Source organism: Octopus sinensis, linkage group LG2, assembly GCF_006345805.1.
Source record: "Octopus sinensis linkage group LG2, ASM634580v1, whole genome shotgun sequence".
Lineage (NCBI taxonomy): Eukaryota > Metazoa > Mollusca > Cephalopoda > Octopoda > Octopodidae > Octopus > Octopus sinensis.
In genome coordinates, this window is record NC_042998.1 from 94912685 (window position 1) to 94938564 (window position 25880).

Consider the following 25880-nt stretch of genomic DNA (forward strand, 5'->3'; position numbering starts at 1 on the left):
ACATTGACTCTAAGGCCTTTTGATTCTAAACCTAGCTTCCACATCCTAAATTTCTTTTCTAGTTCCAGTAATGATTCTGCTATGAGGGCCAGGTCATCAGCACATACATATACATACGTGTGTGTCTATAGCAAGACACCTGTTTCTACCTCTCTTTCTCTCTCTATCACACTCTAACAAGATCTTCTCCTCCAATGCCCCCTCCCATCTCAAAAATTCCTTGTCTTGCAAGTTACTTGGTGACGCTGCCAGGGCTGGTGTCATATAAAAAGTATCCAGTCCACACTGTGAAGTGGTTGGCATTTGGAAGGGCACCCAGCTGTAAAAACCACACCAAAATTGACCTCGCCTGTGCTGGTGCCATGTAAAAAGTACTCAGTCGACTCTGCTTCCCAACCACATGGTTCCAGGTTCAGTCCCCCTGCATGGCACTTTGGGCAAATGTCTTCTAGTACAGCCCTGAGCTAACTAAAGCCTTGTAAGTGGATTTGGTAGATGGAAAATGAAAGAAGCCCATTGTCATCATTATCATCATCATCATTTAATGTCTGTTTTCCATGCTGGTATGGGTTGGGCGGTTTGAAAGGAGCTGCAATGGTTTTGGCATGGTTTCTACTGCAGGATGCCCTTCTTAACGTCGTGTGTGTGTGTGTGTGTATTTGTCCCCATCACTGCTTGACAACTGGCATTGGTATGTTTATATCTCTGTAACATAGCAGTTCAGCAAAAGAGACAACAGAACAAGTACATTATTTACATTTGATGGATATTTGTCCTCAACTTGTTCGTTGTTAACACAACGTTTCCGCTGATAAACCCTCCAGCCTTCATCAGGTTCAGTCCCAGCATGGCACTATGTCGTATGCCCACAGGCATACGGCATAGTGGTTAAGAGTGCAGGCTACTAACCCCAAGATTCCAAGTTTGATTCCAAGCAGTGACCTGAATGATAATAATAACATCGAAAAATAGCTTAGGAATGAGAACCTAGGTTTGAAATTTCCCCAAGACACCCAATGAAGGCTGGAGGGTATATCAGCTGAAACGTTGTGTTAATAACAAAAAAGATGAGGACAAGTATCCATCAAATGTAAATAATGTAAATAACTCATCTCTTAAATATAGAACTGTATCACAGAATAAGTACCAGGCTTTAAAAAAAAAGTTTTGGGGTCGATTCATTCGAGTAACAATTCTTCAAGGCAGTGACCTGGCATGGCCACAGTCAAATGACTGAAACAAGTTAAAGATAAAAGATAAATAGCAAGGCGGTAAACATAGTAACGGTACATGAAATAGGAAGGAATTAAAACGAGTGGTAGGTTTTGGTTGCTGTAGTAGTTTGTATTTGGAGACGGACATGGAGAGAGGAGAAAATGTGATTGTAATATTTATTTCTTTATTGCCCACAGGGGGCTAAATACAGAGGGGACAAACAGGGACAGACAAAGGGATTATGTTGATTACATCGACCCCAGTGCATAACTGGTACTTATTTAATCGACCCCGAAAGGATGAAAGGCAAAGTCGACCTCAGCGGAATTTGAACTCAGAACATAAAGACAGACAAAATACCACTAAGCATTTCGGCTGGTGTGCTAATGTTTCTGCCAGCTCGCCACCTTGATGTGATTGTAATATTCATTTCTTTATTGCTCACAGGGGGCTAAACACAGAGGGGATAAACAAGGACAGACAAAAGAATTAAGCCTTAATTTGATTGTAATATTGGCTACAAGAATGGCTGGAATGGTTCAATGTAGCATTACAGGCGGTTTTGTGTAGCATCACCCACTTGCAGTAAGGTAGGGTGCTGAGAAGAGGTACTTGTTTAGTTTGGGTTAGGGTTAGGGGTCATCCACAACAATCATTATCATCATTACATTTAAAACTATAACCACCACCACCGCCACCTTCACCACCATCACTCCTACCACCACTGCTGTTTTCCCATACTAGCATGGCATTTTTTTTACAAGCACATATATATTTTCATCTTATTTGTGAAATCCAACATACTGAATCTGATTTCCTTATTTCTTCCATTAAACATACAGTAATTTATGTATATATTTTTTAACTACAGCCAAGTAAATGACTAGATTTAAAATGGCCAAATTCATCACAAAACTTCAGTTAAATTATCCATGTCATTGTAAAAGGCAATATTTCTCAATCCCCTGCTTCTATAAAACTGAGGTGTCTTCATACTTAATTAAAGAAGATAGTGAAGTGCTCTACCTAAATTATGCGAGTAAAAGAATGAAGGTGAAGTGTTTTGGAGATGTGTACTTGCTTTTGGAGTGATAGTAGTAGTTGCTGTCATGTAGGGTAGTGGTAAAAATTATATTGTTGGCCATGTTATAGTAAAGCTAACATGGAAGGCAAAAAGAAATAATAGAGATTTAGCTGAAACTGTGAGTTAAGGCATCAAGAAAAAACTAAGCTGAGTATACGAGGCTGGTTTGAATAGCTTTATCATCATCATTTAAGATCCACTTTTCTATGCTTGCAATAGACCAGATGAAATTTATTGAAGCAAATTTTCCATCTAAGGTAATGTTTTCTCATAGCCAGATGTGCTTTCCATGACAGTCTGGAAATGAACAACCTCACTTGTATGACGGTGATTCATATTTACAACCATGCCAGGACAACGGTATACACAAACACACACACTCACGTGTGTGAATGTGTGTGTATAATAGGCTTCTTTCAATTTCCATCCACCCAATCCTTTTATAAGGCTTTGGTTGGTTTGGGGATATAGTCAAAGACACTTGCTCTGATGCTTTCCTTCAAAACCTTGCTACAAAGTGGGTGGCTAACCAAAATTTATTCTGAATTAAATATACAGGTACATACATATACATATATATGAATTTCCATCCAATTACTGTTTACCAAATCACTGGGCGACTAGAGGCTACAGCAGAAGACACTTGCCGAGGGTGCCATGTAGTGAGAATGAACCTCAAACTACATGATTATTTACCTAACTTCTTAACCATACAGTCATATTATACCTATAAATGCATGATATTATGCTTAATGAAAAAATGTTATGAAATATGACTAACCACATTTTTGTTCTACTGGATGAGGTAAAAACGTCACCTTACAGTTAAGGTAGGTACATACATGGAGAGAGTCCTTTGATATCATTCTTTTCTCAGCCTGACAGAGCATGCACCTCCTTTTACTATTAAAATAAGGTTTACACTCTTTTAGCATCCTCTCTTTAATGTCATAATATATAGAATTTTCTCTCAATATCCTCTATGTCTCGCTAGAGATGTATCAATTCACCTCTCTTGAATGTTAAACAAGAACTTGTGCTTGTGATACTGAAGAGAAATTCTGATATGCCCACATACTCTACCTCATACTGCAATGGCAGTCAAATGGGTGTGCAGTGTTATCTCCATATGAGCAGTCTGCCTCTGTTTTAGGCTTGGGCCTACTTAGTGATGTTTTCTTAATGTTAGAAGCACAGCTAAAAGAGATCCTCAAGATATGTCTATTAAATATTTTTCTGTATCTATGTGTTTGGGGGAAATGCTTATTGACTGAACTAAAGAAAATTCTGCCTGGACAAGGTTTAATGTTCAGGGAAAATGGAGGAGGGTGAACTATATGACTTTATAGTGGCATTTTCACATGGTGGAGTTAGAATCACACATATACCAAACCTTATTAAAACCACTTGCAGTTAGGACCTTGTTGTAATATAGGGCTGTGACATTGAAACTCCCCTTATTTGAAGATTGGTTGGAGATTCGTTTGCTAAACTCTTTGACCAGGTTCCTGAACACTAAGGCTGGATGGCAGGAACCTGTATTAATAATTGCCAGTTTCTCATTCAGTTTATGAAAGTGTTCATAGGCACCAGTGTCTAAGTTTAACATTACATTTGGAAAATCAACCACCTACAGACTGGTTTCGTTGATGACTTTGAGCCCCATCCCTTTTGACAGTGCCAAAGCATTGTCCATGTAGAGGCAAAAACTAGTTGTGGGGGAATGTCATAATTAAACATATCTCAAATAAAAATGCCTATGAGATTATATATATCAGTAAAGTTGAATGCCTCAAGTGCAACACTGAGGGAGCTTTCAGGGTCAGTCCAGCCTCTTATCAAAACATACGGTTTCTTTGGTGTTCAAAATGATGTCTACATCCTCATCACTAATTTTGATGTAGACCCAAGTGGAATTCAACCCTCTATATAACTAAGATGCAGATAGGTAAGAGTCCTTTATACTGAATTAGGTAAACCTTGATCTACCTCTGTTAGCGATGGTTTTAAACCATGTGGTGACTTCATTGGTGTTGTGTCATACAGAGAGACCAGAGGCTCTTTTTTTATGTTGGTGTTGGCCCTCAAAGCAGGTGAGGGCCAAGCAGCTGATATTTGGCATTGCAGGTAAAGTTAGATTTGTTATCTTTCATTTTCATAAAGTGTGTGTGTGTATGTGTTTGTGTGACTGTCTGTCTGTATGCATGGCTGAGTAAATACAAAGTTTGCTTTGTTACTAAATGGTCTTAAGTTCTTTCTCATGATACAGCACTTTGGGCAAAGTCTCTTCTACTGTAGTCTTGGTTTTGTGAGTGAAATTGCAAGACAAAAACTGTACAGAGAGAGAGAGAGAGAGAGAGAGAGAGAGAGAGAGAGAGAGAGAGAGAGGAGAGAGAGGAGAGAGAGAGAGAGGAGAGAGAGAGAGAGAAGAGAGAGAGAGAGAGAGAGAGAGAGAGAGAGACACAGACAGAAACAGACAGAAACAGAGAGACAGACAGGCAAAGACAGAGACAGAATATGAAGTAATTGGTGAAATATATATTCATCAAACTTGTGCTACCATAGAAAAACAGATGTAGAACAAATGATATAGAGGAATTAGTTCATTTTTAATAAGTTTCAACACCCATTTTGCATGCTTGCATGGGTTAGATAGGGAGTTAGCTGAAGTAAGATTTTACAGCCAGATGCTCTTCCTTTTCCTTATTGCTTAATTTCAAGTAAAAACATTTTAAATTCCACAAGTCTTTGAAAGTGTAGAACAATTGGTCATAATGTCCACATCAACACTGCTCACATGATGATAAGCAAAATTTCAACATACAAACACCTACTTTCAAACACAGGTATCATCATAATCATGATCGTGATCATAATCATTGTTATCATCTATTTTTCCATGCTGGCAGCTCTTCAGCTGGCTAGCTCCTGTCAAACCATCCAACCCATGCCAAGATGGAAAACGGAAGTTAAATAATGATGATGATGATATATATAACAGAAATTCTTCGATAAGATAAGTTATGATTTTATTTTAAGTAATATTGTTAAATTTTAGTTGATTATTTATTGTTAAAACACATTTTTCTATATTTATTTGTTAATTATTATAAGTTAAGATACGTACATTTATTTTCTTATTTTTCTTCATCTTTTTCTTCTTATTATTATTACTATTTTATTTTAGACCTGATGAGTGACTATATTTTAATTTTAAATCGAATTGATTTTATTATTATTATCTAGTTAAAGATATAGTCACAAAACATGCATAGTCAATTTATGAGTTATTGTTTATGTACTTTACTCTTTACTCTTTTTACTCTTTTACTTGTTTCAGTCATTTGACTGCGGCCATGCTGGAGCACCGCCTTTAGTCGAGCAAATCGACCCCGGGACTTATTCTTTGTAATTTTTAGAATAATGTTTTTTATAGTATATTCTATTTTTTCTATATGGTGTGAATAATGTCTTTCCACAAACACACACATGTACACATATGTATATGACAGGATTACATATACATACCCAATAGGATTATCACAGTTTCTGTCTACCAGATTCACTCACAAGACATTGGTCAGCCACAGGCAATACTTGAAGACTCTTAACTGAGGCATCGTGTAGTGGAATTGAACCCAAGACCATGTGGTTGTGAAATGAACTTAACTACACATCCATATCTGCACTTCTTGACTAACAAGTTACTTAGTAACCCCACCAGTGCAGGTGTCATGAAAGAGAGCACCCAGAGCATTCTGTCAAGTGGTTGGTTTTAGGAAGGGCATCCAGCTGTAGAAAGTATGCTAAAACAGACAACAGAGTTTGTCACAGCTCCCTAGCTTGCCAGCTCTAGTCAAACTGTCCAACCCATTCCAGCATGGGGGACAGATATTAAACGATGATCATGCATGTGTGTGTGTGTGTGTGTGACAGAGAGAGAGACAGACAGATAAAGTGTGTGTGTCTGTAATATCTGATATTAATAATTCTTTCTACTGGAAGCACAAGACCTCAAATTTGGAGGAAGGGATTATGTCGATTACATTGAACCCAGTGTGTAACTGGTACTTATTTAATCAACCCTGAAAAGATGAAAGATGGAATATGAACTCAGAACATAGTGACAGGCAAAATACCGCTAAGCATTTCGCCCGGCATACTAACAATTCTGCCAGCTTGCCACATTTATATCTGATATTAATATTAATACCTGTTTACTCTAAAGTTCCATCATTAAAAGAGAGAAGTCACTTTTAATGGTGAAACTTTGAAATAAACATCCAGTATTAATATCAAATATTATATCAACTCAACAAAAAGAAACTGAGTCCTTCATCCTGTGCATGTTTAGTGTATGAATTACACAAACCAATTAAACAAGTCTCTATATTTATATCATCATCACCATCGTTTAATGTCTGCTTTCCATGCTGGCATGGGTTGGACGGTTTGACTGAGGACTGGTGAGCCAGATGGCTGCACCAGGCTCCAATCTGATCTGACAGAGTATCTACAATTGGAGGCCCTTCCTAATGCCAACCACTCCGAGAGTGTAACGGGTGCTTTTACATGCCACAGGTATGAGGGCCAGTCAGGCGATACTGGCAATGGCCACGCTCAAATGGTGTTTTTTATGTGCCACCTGCACAAGAGCCAGTCCAGCAGAACTGGCAAATGACCTAGCTCGAATGTTGTTTTTCCCATACCACTGGCACAAGTACCAGTGAAGTGACGCTGGTAAAGATCATGTTTGAATGGTGCTTTTGAATGGAGTGGGTACCTCTACTCAACTACTGAACTCTCACTTCCGACGACTCGACTCAACAGAACTCGACATCTAGTCTACCAACTCGCTCTACGCAACGCTTCTACAACTAGCTATCACAGCCACTATTTATACATAATGGACTAGCCTACTTATCGTCTGGGGGTGTTCACACAACAAAAGGCAAAGTTGACCACGGCAGAATTTGAACTCAGAACGTAATAGCAGACGATATACTAAGCATTTTGCCTGGCGTGCTAACGATTCTGCCAGCTCGCTGCCTTACAAGCATATATATATATATAGTTAAAAACTAATGATTTGTACAATGAACTCAGAGCAGGATTGAAGTTATGGGTTAGATACGGTTTATCTAGAGAAAAGTAGGGGAGCTAAGTACACCCATTACTTAATAACAAGTCCCCCTAATCATGAAGTCAATAAGCAAACCAAATATATGAAATGTCTGCGTTAACGAATAATCTGCATGTGTACAAGTAAAATTTCTGAATATCTAAACAAGCTGCATATATTTGGAGAGAATTGTATTTTATAATGCAGAAATATGAAGGCATTAAAAGTGGGGTTAGTTTTGGTGTTTACACAGGGATGCTGTGTGCAAATATGATTGGCATATAAGGGGACTTGCATCCTGCCAACAGAATGTGTAAATAACATCTGTATGTACATGTAGGGAGTTGAATCTTGCTAGTAAATAGAATGGTGTGTGTGTGTCAATGTGTGTCAGTGTGTGTGTGTGTGTGTGCCAGTGTGTGTGTGTGTGTGTGTGTGTTTGTATGTGATCATGTGCATGTACATGTGTGCATGTGTTGGTGGGCGGAGTAGGGTTGGGGCCTGGTTGAGTCTGTGTAAATTCTGAAACATGCAAATAATGTTTTTAAGAGAAACTATACCAGCTAAACCCCTTTAAGTATTGATGATGATGATGATGATGATAGTGGTGAAGTTGTTGGTGGTGGTGGAGTTATTGTTGGTGGTGGTGATGGCAGCAATAGCAGTAGTGTTGCTGTTGGCTCCTTCTGCTGTAAATGATGATGGTATGCAGAAGAATAGAAAGGTGATGAAGATGATGATGATGACAATGATGGCGATGATGATGATGATGGTGATTCTAGGGAAAAAAGGGTGACAAAGTAATGATTATGGTGACGGCGACAACGATGGCAGCAAGTCAATATAATGGGAACATAATGAGGATGATGATGAGGACGACGATAATGATGATGGTGATGATGATGGTGATGATGATGATGACGACGATGATGGTGGTGGTGGTGGTGGTGGTGATAATGACAATGACAGAAAAACAATCTAAGTGTTATAGAGATGATGATGGTGATAACGATGATGATGATGATGGTGATGATGATGATGATGGTGATGATGATGATGATGATGACAACGACAACAGCGATGATGATAAGTAGAAATGATAGTGATGTTAGATATGATGATGATGGCAAGATAGTAAAGATGATGATAATAGATAATGATGTTCAGATGATGATGATGATGACGACAATGATGATGAGTAGGTGGCAGCAGTAGTGGTGGTGGTGGTGGTCGTGATGGTGGTGGTTGCGGTCATGATAGTTGCGTTGATGTGATGATAATCATGATGATAGTATTGGTAGAAGGATGATGATAATGTGGTAGAGGTGGTGGTGGAGGTGGAGGTGGTGTCAGCGGTAGTAGTGGTGGAGATGATGCTGATTGTGGTGGCAATGGCCATGAGACTAATGATGATGATGATGATATTTCTGTTGTGGTAGTGCTGTTGTGGCAATGATGATGGCAACATTATTATTATTATATTATTATTATTATTTTTATTATTATTATTTGCTGCTGTTTTTATTATTTTTGCTGTTATTTTCATCATTATTATTATTGTTATTATTATTATTGTTATTATTATTATTGTTATTATTATTATTATTATTGTTATTATTATTATTATTGTTATTATTATATTATTATTATTATTATTATTATCATTATTATTATTATTATTAGTAGTAGTAGTGATGGTGGTGCTGCTGTTGCTGCTGGTGGTGGCAGCAGTGGTGGTAGCGATTATGATGATGACAACAATGATATTAGTAGCTGTGGTAGTAGTGATGATAAAGGTGATTGTGATGGTGGTGATGATGATGATGATGATGATTGTTATGTCAGTAGTAGTGGTGATGATGATGATGATGATTATGGTGACAGCGGCAGTGGTGGTTGTGGTTGTGGCGATATCTTTTATGTATGAACAGCCAAAGTAAGAGAGAGAGGAGAGAGAGAGAAAACAACAGAAAGAAAGGGAGAGAAAGACAGAGAGTGAGGGACTGAGAACAAGAGAGAGAGAAAGAGAGAGAGTGAGAGAAGAGAAAATTCACCAGAGCAAAATAGGCGGCTGTAGCAGAGAAACTGCTTTTAGTAGGTGCACCACTTTAAGAGACTATTTAAGGCTGAACACTAAGCATGACATTGGTGCTAAGTGAATAACAGATGATGGGATAGTAGTATTTTAAACTGAACTTGTAGGTTTGACTAGGTTCTAGTTAGTTAACTAGTACTACCTAAACAGTGTTAACTAATACAATTTACCCTAACACATGCATTTATTTGTATGCATATCTATCTATCTATCTATCTATCTATCTATCTATCTATATATCTATATATATATATATACATATATATAAGTATATGTATGTATATATGTATGTGTATATATATATATATATATATATATATATATATGTAAGAATAGCTGTAGTCTTTTGAGATGCATATGTAATAGAAGAAAGAGAAGCTGATTAGACTTACTAACCAGCATTAAATCTATCACCTCTAATTAGTAGAATAGATTAATTAATAATTTATAACGGTTGCTCTTGTTGTTATATTTTAGTGTTGCTGATAGGTATTGTATGTAGTGTTGTGGTAAGTTCCTGTGTTTATTATACGTGGGTTCAATAAGCAAATACGATCACCATTACTTAACATAACATGTATCTTGTCAACCAAAAGAGCACCAAGTTGGAACCACTAAAGTTCCATTATGCCTTACAGATCTAGAGGCACAAAGCTTAGAGAAAAAAGCAGGGTGGTCATAGATGGATCGTCTTTGATCACAGATCTGTTTGATCATGGCCAACTTGGTAACAATAATATGAGGTATCATCGTTTGTGTCCTCTTCCGTGATGTCATTGGGTTGCAGAGATTATCGTCATCCAAGTCAGTTCTTACATCGAACAACTGCTCTTCTAGAGGGGTCAGGAGATCAAATCTCATTAGAATATTCTATTTTTGAGTATAAATTCTATAGTTAAATGCTCTTCTTAACACCAACCACTTTACAGGGTGTATACCCTATTTGATGCTAGATGACATACATTTTTCGAAAAAAAAAAGTCTTGAAAAATTCCCCTTGGTGCTCTATGTGAAGGTGGACCTATATCATATACTTTAAGGCGCTAAAAACTATTTTCATGAATATGTGCTGCTGAAATTAGGGTGTGTCTAATATATCTCTCTTTCTCTGTATCTTTTACACCATCAAATACGATATATGGTGTTATAAACAAGTGGTACATGTTGATGTAGATATCAGCTTAATTAGTGAGGTGTATTCACAGCCAAGATACCATTGCTGTTTGAGCTATTACATTTCACTAATCACTCAAGAAATGCATAAACATCACAGCTTCCTATTCCTTCTAATCTAAATACATCAAGCCAATGAGAAAGCCACTATGAGGTTACCCAACTGGTTAGAAATGGTAATCAAATCTACTTCAAATTACTTCCTCACCTTTTCTGTAAAAATACATTGGATAATGTAGTCATAAATGTACTATATTTGACAATAAGAGTGGATGGTCAGAGCAGGACTGCTTCTGATCATAAGTCTGTTTGATCAAGATTTACAAAACCACATCCAGTCATATGCTTGTGCTGGAAATAGCTGCATTACACATGTAACAGCATCTCTAATAATAACCTGGTAGTGCTGGTTGCTGTATGCGAAGAAGCCTTGGTAACATTAATGCCAACTCTTCCACTCAGAATTTCTGACGAGGTCAACTAAAGAATGTATAATTTTAAAACAGCCCACAGTATACTACTGGTATTTATATTACTAATCTCAAGGGAGATGAATGGAAAAGTCAACTCCATTGAATTTGAACTCAGAACTCAGGTAAAAATAAATGCTCTAAAGGAGGATATTGCAAAGGTTCTACATAACTGCAGGGTTCCACAAAAATATTCCAGAGATCCATGAGATAAGATGTCTTTTAATAAAATTTAATAAAAACTTATTTTATAGAAAAAATGGTATTCACCATTTTCAAAATAACAAACTATTACATTATTTTTTTTTAGAAGTAGAATTGTCTCTAAAACAGTTTTTTAAAAATTTAATTAAGGCAGTAGGAATTGTCAGTAAAATATAGACTTAGGGTCTGTGATTTTCTTTTTAAAATGGTAGAAGGGTTCTAAAGAAAATAAATTTGGGAATTGCTACTCTAAGGCATTTAACTCGGCACTCTAGCCTTCTTGCATACTCTACACAAGTAAATGGGAGAATACTGTTAGAATTAGCAGCCAAATTCCTCTAAAACCACACTTTATAGTTATTAAAAAAGGAAGGATACACTGGATAATGTAATTATGGAAACATTAGGTGTTAAAAAAAAAGAAAGAAAAAGATGGGGTGATTATGGATGGGGCATTTTGATCATGGGTCTGCATGATCAGCACTGACCTGGAGCTAAACAACTTCTACCTCCGCCCCCACATTACTTGCACCTGTAACAACAACATCAATTATACACCATACAAATACAGTTACCAAGATATGTTAACAGAATGCCAGGAATAATAATACTACAACACCAAATTAAAAGTGCTATCTCTCCATTTGCTCTGAAACAAACACAAAACTCAAATATCAAAAGCAACAGTATCAATAGCCACAGTAGTTCTAAGCTTTGTGTTGGACTGTTATGAACCCTTAGGAATCAAAAGCAATTTGCATTTACCAAGTCCATCTTGTCTATCATTACTATAGTGACTATTAGAAATCTTTTATACAAAAACAAACACTCAAGCAAAATAAATACAACATTGACCAATGTTTTGTGAATGGAATTTTGCAGATAGAATACACACACACACATGCACATGTATATATGTATGTATGTATAAAATTTTGTGTCTGTGTCTGTGTGTGTTTCAGTGTATAATATTGTAAGACAATGTGGTGAGGTGCATCTCTTTAGGTCAAAAGGTAACTTTTCCATTCAATAAATACAAATCAATAAAATAAGTAGCAGACCGAAGCAAGTATTGGGTCAATAGGATTAGCTAAAACCCATGAAGGTGGTGCCTCACCCAATGTTGGAACCCAACAAGTAAGATCACGAAAAGTGTACATTCCGACTGTCATATTCCACTGCATGACACAAAGTACAGAGCAGCTGGAAGTGTAGTATGTATATATATATATATATATATATACATATTTGGTAGATGTTCTTAGCTGTCCAAGCCTCACTACAGTATCAACATTACATACCAAGAGAGCTTCTTTGTAGTAGTTTGACTTGCTAGAAATAGTAGCTAAATCTCCCTCAAATTACGAGCTACTGTCTTAAAAAAAAAGGACACATTGGGTGGTGAAGTCATGGGTACATTGTCATCATCATCATCATCATATAACAGCCATGTTCCAAACAGGATTGGGTTGGATGATTTGACAGGATCTGATGGTCTCAAGAACTGCATCATGCTGTGGAGTCTACTTTGGCTTTTACGGCTGAATGCCCTTTCTAATGCCAACCACTCTACAGTTTGTGTGCTGGATGCTTTTTTTTCATGACACCAGTACTAGTGAAGTCATAATGCAGTTTGCAAGGCAACACACCCTGAGGGTGCAACATTATTATACTAGATGAAGGGAAAAAGCTGGGTAGAGGGGTAAAAGTATAGGAACAAAAAAAAGGTGAGACAGTCATGGCTGGAGTGCTTTTAATCATTCAGAGTTGATATGGGGCTAAACAACATCATATCTATCAGTGACATTTTTTTTTCATTTCATTATGGACTACAGTTTAGTATAAAAGTGTCCCTGCATGATTCTATAATAGCTTATCTCAAAGGGCTAACATCCTGACACTTGATCTCTCTATATCTCAAATCTTCTTCTAACATTGGTATACTTCACTGTCAGGTAAGACACTTTTTAAACCCTAGCAGATACTGACCAATCATATTGCATGTAGGTGCCAGCATAATCATCATACCTGCATGCATCAGCTGATACCTTTAAAGCCCAGTTGGTCCTATTACCCCATCCCACACTTCCAGCACATAAGTGGATGCTGCACATTTTGTAGAGACCTTTTTAGACTAATATGAAATAACAGCATCAAAGTATAACAACAAAAACAATAATGCTAACAGTCTATCATCATAATTTTTCATTCTGGCACGGGTTAGAAAGGTCTGCAGTTTGGTAGTCACCTCCTCCTATGTATCTTGATTCAGTATCATTTCACCTACAAGATCCAGTGTTTATAAACTAACCCCTTAACATCTGCCAAGTCTTCTTGCCCTACCTCTTTTACAAGAATGCTTAAAACCAACTTATTATATCTCTTTACTAAGTATACTCATTTCATTGGATATATATATCCATGCCATTGTAACTTTATCACCAACATACATCTTGGTAATCATGGTTTTAGCTTCTCACAGTCTTTCTACTAAGTTAACATCACACCTCCAAAATATCATATTCATCTAATTCTTCTCCATTTACATTGGTTGTTCTCCATCCACTGCCCATTCTTCCCTCCCATACAGTATCACATTTCTGCATCTAGTCTGCTGACAAGAATATCTTAATTAGTCAGAGAGATAACAATATAAAGAAAAGACTTAAAAATATAATGATATCTTTCGTAGCTGCAATCCAATTTTTAAGAGAAAAGGAAATGTTGATTCAGTGAGTCCTGATGTATTACTGGTTTCCATTTTAATGGCAACTGATGGGGGTAGGGTGGGACATTGGGATTCAGAAAAATGAGGTTCTAAGCCATAGTAATTAGTTTGAAAGCTCCATCTAAAGTCATGTAAACTCATAAGGCCAGTTTCCATCTCAGTCATTCATTAATATTGTATCCAAATATGAACCTCACTTTATTCCTTGTACTATTGATGCCTACTGCTATGCACAAGCCTGCTGTCGAGCTTTCCCCATCATTTTTATTCCTTGACCAACACATACATGCACACTTCTATGTCTAGATATGATATTAAGTGGTTAGCATCATAAAACTGTGATTTCAGTTCATGGACTGGGCAATGTGTTATGGTGTTGAGCAAAATACTTAATTTCCCATAGCTCCAGTCCACGCAGCTAGCAAAATGAGTAACCCTGTGATAGACTGGTATCCAGTACAGGAGGAAAGAATATACACACCACAGTAATTAGTTGCTGTAGTTTAATTCTAGTTAGCCGTGATCAAGTAGATCTATGGTAAAAAATGGTCCAACCATCATCATCTTTTTTTACAAATATATTATAACCTGGGATTATAATATTCAAAGTGGTAATCTTTGGCTGTTATTGCTAGCAGGCTATGAGACCACGAAGAAGACTTTTTGCACTTGAAAGACTGCTGAAAACTTGTGGATACCTAAAGTTACAGGTGGTAACTTGCTTTTCACAAAATCCTACCAGGAATAAGACTGAACTTGAGCCAAACCAAAATAATAATAATAATAATCCTTTCTACTATAGGCACAGGGCCTGAAATTTGGGGGAGGGAGATAGCTGATTATATCAATCCTAGTGCTTATTTCATCAACTCTGAGAGGATGAAAGGCAAAGTCGACCTCAGTGGAATTTGAACCCAGAACATAAAGACAGACAAAAATAATAATTATAATAGTTGCTGTTGTTTAGCTACATGTTTGCTCAGGTACATCAGACGTTTGATCAAAAACATTCCAACCATGACCATACTGTCTTTTTCTACACCAGAGACAAATAAGGAATAATATATTTTATGTTATTTAAGACAAATAAGTGTAATTTTGAGAGGGAGAAAGAGAGGGGGGGAAAGAGAGGGGGGGGAAGAGAGGGGGGGAAAGAGAGACAGGAGGAGTGAGATGGGAGGAGAGAGACAGAGGAAAGAGAGATGTGGGAGAGAGAGAGATAGGGAGAGAGAGAAATGGGGGATAGAGAGAGAGGAGGAGAGAGACAAGGGATAGAGAGAGACAGGGGATAGAGAGAGAGGTGGGGATAGAAAGATGAGGATAGAGAGAGATAGGGGAGAGAGATGGGGAAAGAGAGAGGGGAATAGAGAGAGAGACAGGGGATTAGAGAGAGATATGGAATAGAGAGAGATATAGAATAGAAGAGAGTGATTGATTTGGCTGCTATTTCTAACAAGTGAAACAACCACATGGAATCTCTATCATTGGCTCATAACAACAATGGCTTCTAATGAGAGCATGAACTGGCCCAGGTGGTTAATGATATTTAGTTTGATGTTTGATGACTTACATTCATATCTTGCGAGATTCAACACTATTTTATCATCACTAAAATTAAATAAAAGTGAGAACCTTTACATAACATTATCCTCACTAGACTTAGAAGTTTGCCTGTATATATTGGTCAAGGACTAAAAATGACTGAGTGGTGAGGGAGCTCAAGACAACAAGCTGGACACAGGGGTAGGTATCAGCAATACAAGAAATAAAGTGGAGTTTATATTTGGAGATGATACAAATGAATAACTATGAGAGCATTTAAAATGGACAAAAACAAAGAGAGAGAGAGAGAGAGAGAGAGAGAGAGAGAGAGAGAGAGAGAGGAGCGAGGGGAGAGAGAGAGAGAGGGGGAGAGAGAGAGAGAGAGAGAGAGAGATGTGAGTTTTTTTATCATTTGCCAGGTCTGGAGAAAGGGGAATGTTCATGGCCTTTGGAGGCTCTCCTAGATCACAATCATTAATGCTATTCATGTTCTTCTTAAAATTTAGTACATCAGCACCTGCAGAATAAAAAAAAAACACAAGCGCAGTCATGGCTGTGTGGTAAGAAGCTTGCTTTTCAACCACATGGTTCTGGGTTCAGTCCCACTGCATGGCACCTTGGGCGAGTGTCTTCTATAACCTCAGTCTGACCAAAGAATGTGAGTGGATTTGGCAGATGGAAACTGAAAAGAAGCCCAAATATATATGCATGTTTATTTTTACATGTCTGTTTTTGTCCCTTCCCCTCCCCACAATCACTTGACAACCGATGTTGGTGTGTTTATGTCCCTGTAACTTAGTGGTTCAGCAGAAGTGCCCAATAGAATAAGTACCAGGCTTACAAAGAATAAGACCTGGGGGGTTGATTTCTTTGACTAAAAGGCAGTGATCCAGCATGGCCACAGTCAAATGACTGAAACAAGTGAAAAAGTAAAACATGAGCAATGCAGAAAATTACAGAGAACCGAAGTTCTGTGAAGGAAGAACTGATAGGAGGTGTATGGAGTAACCATTCAAAGTTGAGTAGTGAAGGGTATATTACTGTCTGTATTTGATGGCATAAGAGATACAAAGGGCATATTTGATGCACCTTGATTTCAGGGACACATATTCAGGAAACAGGTTTTTAGTGCATTAAAGCATGTAAAATAGGCCCACCTTCACATATAGGATCAGGGGAAATTTTTGAGACATTTTTTTCTTTCAAAAAAAAAGGTGGGGGTCTCATATGCCATCAAAAATGGGTGTATCAGGTCATTAAGAATGAAATGTCCGATTTTCTTATGCACCGAGTTTGATAGTCGTTAACTCTAATGTTTTATCCTGACAGTTCTTTGTTTTACAACATTGAAGAGTTACATCACTTTTCAAAATGCAATTTATGGTGCCTGATTATATTGTGAGTTTTCTCTTGTAAATCAATTTTTGTGAACCCATGAATTGATAAAAAGTTCGTATTGTGTATGGATATGAGTTCCATCATGGAACCAATGCATCCTAGACAGCTCGAAACATCAATGAGGTGTTTGGTGAAGATGTGGTGAATGGGTGCACTGTATGTCAATGGTTTGAGAAATTCTGGTGGTAAACCTGAGACCAAGGTGGATAATGATGAGCTGGAAACTGTAATGGAAGCAAATGCATCTCAAACTATGTGTGGGTTAGCAGCAAGGTTTGATGTTTTGATTCCAACTGTATTGGACCATCTGAAACAAATTGGCATGGTAAAGAAGCTGGACGAGTGGGTATCACACAAATTGAATGAGCATCAAATAACACTTCATCTTGAAACTTGCTGTTCTTTGCTGTCACGGCATAAAAGTGGACCATTTTTGCATTGTATTGTTACGTATGATAAAAAATAGATTCTTTTCAACAATAGCAAGCATTCTCCATGGTAGTTGGATAGAGACAAAATGCCAAAACGCAATCCAAAAAGAATATTCACCAAAAAAAGCTAATGGTGTCTGTTTGATGGTCCAGCACTGGTGTCATCCACTACAGCTTCATGAGACCTGGTAAGTCAATTTCAGCGGATGTATACATCAACCTATTGGATGAAATTATGAGTGAACTTGCAATTAAACAACCGAGATTGGTCAATAGAGACAGGCCAATTCTCTTGCAAGACAATGCTCTCCACATGTTGCACAAAGAATGCTACTCAAGTTACAGGAACTGAACTTGGAAGTACTCTGTCATCCACCATATTCACCAGACCTTGCATCAACTGACAATCACGTTTTCCAGGTATTAGACAACTTTTTGCAAGGAAAAAACTTCAAATCTGAAGAAGATGCAAAAACAGCCTTTCGTGATTTCATCACCTCATGCTCTCCAGAATTCTTTGCTGCTGGCATAAATAAGCCACTGATAAAATGGTAAAGTTGTGTTAGTAATTAGGTGCATGCTTTGATTAACTGCATTGCTTTTGTTGAGATAAAATAAACTTTCAGTTCAAAATCAGACATTTCATTCTTAATGACCTGATATTACATGTGAAGGTGCATGGCTTGGTGGTTAAGGGTATTTGGCTCATGACTGTAAGGTTGTGAGTTCAATTACTGGAGGTACATTCTTGAGCAAGACACTTGATTTCACATTGCTCCAGTTCATGCAGCTGGTAAAAATAAGCTGTACCTGTAATTCAAAAGGACTAGCCTTGTCACATTCTGTATCATGCTGAATCTCCCTCAGAACTATGTTAAGAGTATGTTTGTCTGTGGAGTGCTCAGCCACGTGCTAGTTGTTCTGTTGACCAGGTCATTCTTTTTTTTTATTTTACTTAGTAGCAGTCGTGGGTAGTGGGGATGTTACATTAAGATATCTGATGATGTTAGTATTTTTAGGGAAATGTCCCAGCCTTCTTGTTGTTTAACCACTGGTCACCACTGATTGAGCAGACCTATGACTAAAGGCTTTCCTTCAATGATCAATTCATCTCTTTTTTTTTCTATATACAGTAAACCCAGTTCCAGATAATAGAATTTGATTTACTCTTTTACTTGTTTCAGTCACTTGACTGTGGCCATGCTGGAGCACCACCTTTTAGTCAAACAAATCAACCCCAAGACTTATTCATTGTAAGCCTAGTACTTATTTTATCGGTCTCTTTTGCCAAACTGCTAAGTTATAGGGTATAAACACAGCAACAGTGGTTGTCAAGTGATAGTGGTGGTAGTGGAGGAACAAACACAGACACACAAACATATACATATATAATGGGCTTCTTTCAGTTTCCGTCTACAAAATCCATTCACAAGGCTTTAATCGGCCCAATAGTAGAAGTCACTAGCCTAAGGTGCCACACAGTGGGACTGAACTTGGAACAATGTGGTTGGGAAGCAAGCTTCTTACCACAGAGCTATGCCTTATCCATTTTTTTTTTGATGACTGTAAAGATTTGGATTCTTAGAAGGTTAAACAACATGCCGATCAGTGGTTCTCAACCATTTTTTTTACCTATAGAGCCCTTTGATTTCTATTTTTTCTGATGGACCTTCAGAGCCATTCAATGTTTAAAGAAATTCTATTATATTTTTACAATGAAATAACATTAAGGTAAAGACTCCCTTTGGTCATGAATGACCATGGGATTGCACCTACAAGTTCCCCTCCAAGGAACAAGTCTGGGAGCAAAGTTGTTTTTGTGGAAGGCCAGCAGTTGCCCATGCATACCAGCCTTCCCTCTCCTCACCACCAATGTTATCCAAGAGAAATGCAAAGGCTGATACAGCTTGGCACCAGTGACATTGCAACTCATTTCTACAGCTGAGTGAAATGGAGCAATGTGAAATAAAGTGTCTTGCTCAAAAACACAACACACAGATCGGTCTGGGAATCGAACTCACTACCTCATGATTGTGAGCCCGATGCTCTAACCACTAAGCCATGTACCTTTGCTAAATAATATTAGGAGTTTTTATTTTTATTTTTATGTAATTTCTTAAATAATATTTGGAATTATATATAAAAAATTGTTAAAATATTTTGTGTATTGTAGAAGTATAACCAATTTATTGCAGATTAATTTTAGCAACAAAATCTTGCATGGACCTCCAGGGGCCATATAACCCTGGGTGAGAACCGCAGATGCAGAGGTTTCCTCACTGGCTCACAGCTATAACAGCAGGAGACTTAGGAGAGACAAGGTAGGGCAGAAGAAAGGGTATTTCTGCCAGAGATGTAATTAAGTAAAAGTTAGAGGAGACAGAATGTGTGTTTGTGAACATGTACTTAAAGAGAAAACATGGATTACTGTTCTTTAGCCCCTGGACCATCCTGACTGAGCAGATCAATAGTCAAAGACAGTCCCCATGTGGTCTTTTTAGGGATATCTTAGATTACATTATCAAATATGTCCTTCTTTGTTTTAAGATATTTGGTGTCATCTGAGGGAAATTTTACTGCTATTTTTCTCAGGTCAAGCCGCTGCACAGAGACTGACTCATCTGAAGTGAAGCAGTAGTGTTGTTGTTAAGGACGTTGAAGTAGAAGATAGTTAAAAGATATGGAAAAGCAATCAAGAGAGAGAGAGAGAGAGGGAGGGAGAGAAAGAGAGAGAGAGAGAGAGAGAGAGAGAGCATAATAGGCTAAAGATGGAGAAACTTATGTGGCCAAGAGAGAAGAGGAAGATATTTAGTGGTTATATAATTGAAGTTTATAATTAGAGGAACACTAAATGTTTATTGAAAATACAGAAAATGTAGTAGTAATAGAACAGGATCTGCAGTGGTGAAATATTCTTAGCCATAGTAATGTGGTCTATGGTGCTAATATGGAAATATGGAGGAAGAGATAACAACTATAATTAAATTTATTAAAATCATTATGACTTAATCACTGAAAGAAGGGCAGTGTTCATAACCTTTTGTGGGGGCTTTTCAAAGCTGGTAGGGGTGAAGGAAGACACAACTTATGGATTATCTTCAGACAAATACTTGTTCTAAATTCCTGAATACTGGTCCAAATACTTGAAATAGAAAAGACTCTGATAAAGACACCCACCAAGGCAACAGATTATTCAACCAGACAATAGATCGAGTCCTCCACCAAAGAACACCTGGCAAGCTTTCACACAGTTTTCATCAGCCCAATTCACTTATAGGGATTATGTTGAACCAAGGTTATGGAGAGAAAACATTTGCCCAATGTAACATGTAGTGAGATTGAACTTGGGACCATATCATAGCAATGTCTACAGTCGTGATAGTATTGTGATAAATGTAGTCATCTGTAAGGATGACATGGTCAGTCATGGTATCGTCTATAATAATAACAGCATTATAATAGAAATACAGTGATTATAGTGGTGATGTGGTCACAATTACAGTAATGTTTACGATGGTTATAATATTATGGTAAAAATAGAACTACAGTAATGATAATCATAGTAATATCTATAGTAGTGATAGCCATGTCTCATGATGATAGTACTGTGGTAGAGGTAGTGACTATAGAAGTGATGTGATTGCAGTCACAGAAATAACTACAGTGGTGGTGTTTTGGTCACAATCATAATTATGTCTAGAGCGTTGTTTGTACAGGCACTGCAACTGTAGTGGTAATATATAGACGATCATAGTAATATTATTAACGATTGTATTGGTAAATGTGTAGGAGTGTCTTGGTAGCTGCAGTGACTATTATGGTGATATATTCAGTCATAGTAAAACTTGTAGTAATAGTATAGAGGTGCATAAATCATTATGATAATAACAATAATGATAATAATCCTTTCAACTAAAGACACAAGGCCCCAAATTCCTGGGGAAGGGACCAGTCGATTACATCGACCCCAGTTTTTCACTGGTACTTAATTTATTGACCCCAAAAAGATGAAAAGCAAAGTCAACCTTGGTGGAATTTGAACTCAGAATGTGCAGACGGACGAAATGTCGCTACGCATTTTGCCCCGTATGATAACGATTCTGCCAGCTTGCTAAGCAATAAGAATCCTATTACTTATTTCACAATCGCTTAAAATTTGAAATGGGAAGAATTTGGTGCATGAGAACAGTAAAGATCATGCCTATAATGATTGGTGCATTGGGAACAGTAAGCAAAGATATAGACAAATGACTGAAGGAGATTGGGATAGAATGCCCAGTAGAAAGTTTATCTCTTAGAGACAGCAAGGATTATTAGGAGGGTTCTAAGCACTAGAATGACTACTGAAAACTTGGGAATACATAAGGTTACAGATAGTAACCAGCTGCCCACATACAACCAAACCTGAGCCAAATCAAAATAACATTAATAACAATGGGCATCAATGGACTAAGGTGCAAAATGTGGGTACTGTATTTGATGGTATCTAAGACACACCTCTTACCCCGCAAAATATTTCATACAGATCACCTCAGGTCTTATTTGCAAAGTGGGTCCTACCATAAGTTTTAATACAGTAAATATTTCTTTCCTGAATATGTAGTTCTGAAACTGGGGAGCGTCTGACATACCTGAGCATCTTTTGTGTCATCAAATATAGTAAATTTTTAGATAATATCTAGTAAAGTGTAAGTATTAACTAATGCTCTAGCTATCAAAAGTGTGGTGGGTAAATACTGAGGTAATAAGTGTGTTATTGGTACAACAGAATGGTAATGAGCTAGTAACAGTTATTACTGTTAGGGGGAAATTGTCATATTAAAAGCGAGATATAGATAACTGAGAATCAGTAGAGAATAAGAGTAGGCATTTATGTAAATAGTGAGGTAAATAGGGATCAGGTAAGTGGACAGGTAAGGTGGGCAGATATTAACCCTTTTGATACCAATCCGCCTGAGACCACCCTTGGTTTTATGATATAAACTTCTTGTTTTAAAATGATTTAAATTAAAACCTGTCAAAATTTGATGTTAATTTATGTTCCTAACACCAAATTAATAATGACAAAGTTATTTTACTGAATTCTTAGTTACTTTCAAAATTAATTGGAACAAAGACAGTGCATTTTAGTAGTAAAATGATAACAAAAGGGTTAAGGTAGTAGGATTCTTATTGCTGTTTAGTCCCAGGTCAGCTCAGAATGAGCAGACCTACAATCAAAGACATTCCAGCCACATGCTTTCCATGTTAAACACTCACATAAATGTCTCCAGGAACAACCTTATCCAATTTGTCCTTCCTGTCTGGAGATGGAAGGAAATTTGGCTGCTATTTCTTGTAGGCTGGGCAACTTCACAGGGTCAAGTAAAAAAAAGTGTAGATATTGAGATAACAGAATAATAGACACATGCATAGCTATGTAGTTAAGTTTACTTCCCAACTACATGGTTTTAGGATCAGTCCTATTGTGTGGCACCTACTAGAGCTCTAAGTAGACAAAAGCCTAGCAAGTGGACTTGGTAGATGGAAACTAAAAGAAGCCCATTGTATAAATACATACATATATAAACACACAGATATATAATGTGCGTGAAAGTGTGTCTCCTTGTCATGATATGATGTAGTAGATGTAAGCAAATGCCAGCATTACCCGAGGTGTCCTTTGTTACCAATCTTCTGTGAAAACATGTCCAGCCATGAGGAAAAATTATCTTGTTTGGAAACAGGTGAGGGTTGGTGACAAGAAGGGTATCTGGCCATAGAAAATCTTCCCCAATGAATTCTATTTGACCCACACAAGCATGGAAAAGTGGACATATGCCGATGATGATAAATAATGCAAGGTAAATTTTGAAACAATAGAGGTGATGTCATAAGCACAAGATGAGATTCTATAAACATACATTAGTTTAATGAAAATAAAAGTGTGTAGGTAATGGGCTATGGATATGAACAGTAGATGTGGTAATGAGCAGCCCCATTTGCAATATTCACAGTAGTGGTCATTTTTGCATGGATATCAATACAACAATTATTATTAGAATTTCTTTTGACTAAACGCAGGGTCAATTTTGTTAGGGTTGAGTATATAATCATTTGAATTGACTTTAGTTCAATACTGGTATGTAGTTTATTAACTGGAAAAATGATAATAACAGCTGACTGAAGCAGAAATTGAACCCTGATGCATAACCCCCTGACTAGCCCTTTGACAATTTATTCATCTCTGTTATATCAGTATTTAATAATCATCATATTATTCCTACAGCTAATGTTGTCATTGCTGTTTAGCTCCAGGTCAGCCTTAATCTAACAGACCTATAACCAAAAGCATTCCAGCAGTGACCATCCTATTTTTTTTCCAATGTGCAAAGACCTCAAAGATCACATTATACCCTGGATCCTTTTGCAAGACAATAAGGGATGATTTGATGGAAGATTGAATGTATTACACTAAATCAGGAGGGTGAGCAGTTATCACAACCCTTTACAGGGCCTCTGAGACTGATAGAAGGAATGTGCCCTAAAAATGGAGAACTGACCCCAATACTTGCAATAGAGTGGACTCTGCTAAGGGTATGTAAGGTACCAGGTATAGTGTTAAATGAGGCGACATACATAATATGTACAGAGTCACTCTTAGTAAGTCAAAGGACCCCACAGTAGTTTCTTTGTTTGCTCAATATAGCTAAAGTATATTCTGAAAATAAATGCAACACAGAACTGCAAAATGGTATTGGAACAATACTGAGACAAAGAAATGCAGCAGCACCAAGGTAGACATTAAACAGAAATACTATATTGGTACTGTGTTACAGTTCCATATGGTAGTGACTTTAACAGTAACGCTTATGTCAAGCAATAACAAAAGTATTTTAGACAAGCAAATGAAGAACCCTCTACAGGGACACTCAAACTGCTTGGAATAGCAGTCATGTTTCTTTTAAATCACACCTCACTATCTTAAAATGAGAAAGGACATATTAGATAATATAGTTTGAGATAAACTGTTTGAATAAAATACAGGTTGGTCATGACTGGAGTGCTTTTGAACATAAATCTTCTAAATCAGGGCTCATCTGGTATTAAATAACAACAGTCAAAGTATTGTAAGGGGTAAAGGTAGTGGTGGTGGTGGTGGTGGCAAGGGAATATCTGCCTCAATAGAATTAACATCAATATTGGAAGGATAATATATCTAGGGTGTGGCAACATCACAGCAGAAGCAACAGTTGTAGTGATGGGGTAACATGTCTCACTAAAAGCAATATTAGTGGTGGGGTAACATGTCTGAGTAGAAGCAATAGTAGTAGTGGGATAACATTTCTGAATAGAAACAATAGCAGTAGTGGGATAACATGTCTCAGTAGAAGTAACAGTAGTAGTGTTGGGGTAAAATGTCTCAGTACTTTGACTGTTGTTGTTGTTTAACCAGAGAACAGAAGATTTGTGACCAAAAGAATTCCAGTCATGACCATCCTGTATTTTATTCAAACAGTTTATCTAGGACTATATTATCTAAAGTGTCCTTTCTCAATTTTAGATAGCAGGGTCTGATTTAAAAGAGACGTGGTTGCTATTTCAAACAGTTTGACTGTCCCTGTAAAGGGGCCTTCATTTGCATGTCTACAATGCTATTGTTATTACTTGACGTAAACATTACTATTAAAGTCACTACCATATGGAACTGTAGCACAGTACCAATATAGAATTTCTGTTTAATGTCTACCAGAGTGCTGCTGCATTTATTTCTAATACTATTATTCCAATACTATTATTTCAGTTCCATGGTATATTTATTTCCAGAAAGTACTTTAGTAATATTGAGAAAACAAAGAAACCTTTAAGTGGCTGTCTGACTTGCTAGAAATACCATTCAAATCACCGTTGAATTATTCTGTACTGCCTTGCAAAAGGACACATGGTGTAATGTGGTTTTGGGATCCCTGCACATAGGGAAAAAATGGGACAGTCACAGATGGAACGCCTTTGGTTGTAGATCTACTCAATCAGTGGCAGTGGTGGGGTAACATTTGTCTCAATAGAACTAGTAACAGTAGTGATTGTGTAACATGTCTCAGTAGAACAACAGTCATATTGGTGGGGTACATATCTCTGCATACATAACAGTAGTAGTTGTGGCAGGGTAACATTTGCCTCATGAGAAATCAAAAATAGCAGAGATAGGATAACCTGATACACCACTCAGTAGAAAAAGTAGCAGTGAGAGGGTAACATTTGCCTCCAAAGAAGCAACAAAGATGATTGTGGTTGGAATGGGATAACATGTCTCAGTACAGGCTTTAATAGTAGTGATGGGTAAAATTAGCCTTAATTAAGCTAAAAGTAATGCTGATGGGGTAACATATGCAACAGTGGAAGTAACAGTAACAGAGGTGGGCTAACATTTATCTCAGT

General features: G+C 37.3%; 1 protein-coding gene across 3 annotated transcripts in view; it reads right to left on the bottom strand.

Annotated features, from left to right (window-relative positions):
• Positions 1 to 25880, bottom strand: part of LOC115231275 (LETM1 domain-containing protein 1) — a 234296-nt gene that overhangs the window by 72298 nt on the left and 136118 nt on the right. The window lies entirely within an intron of this gene.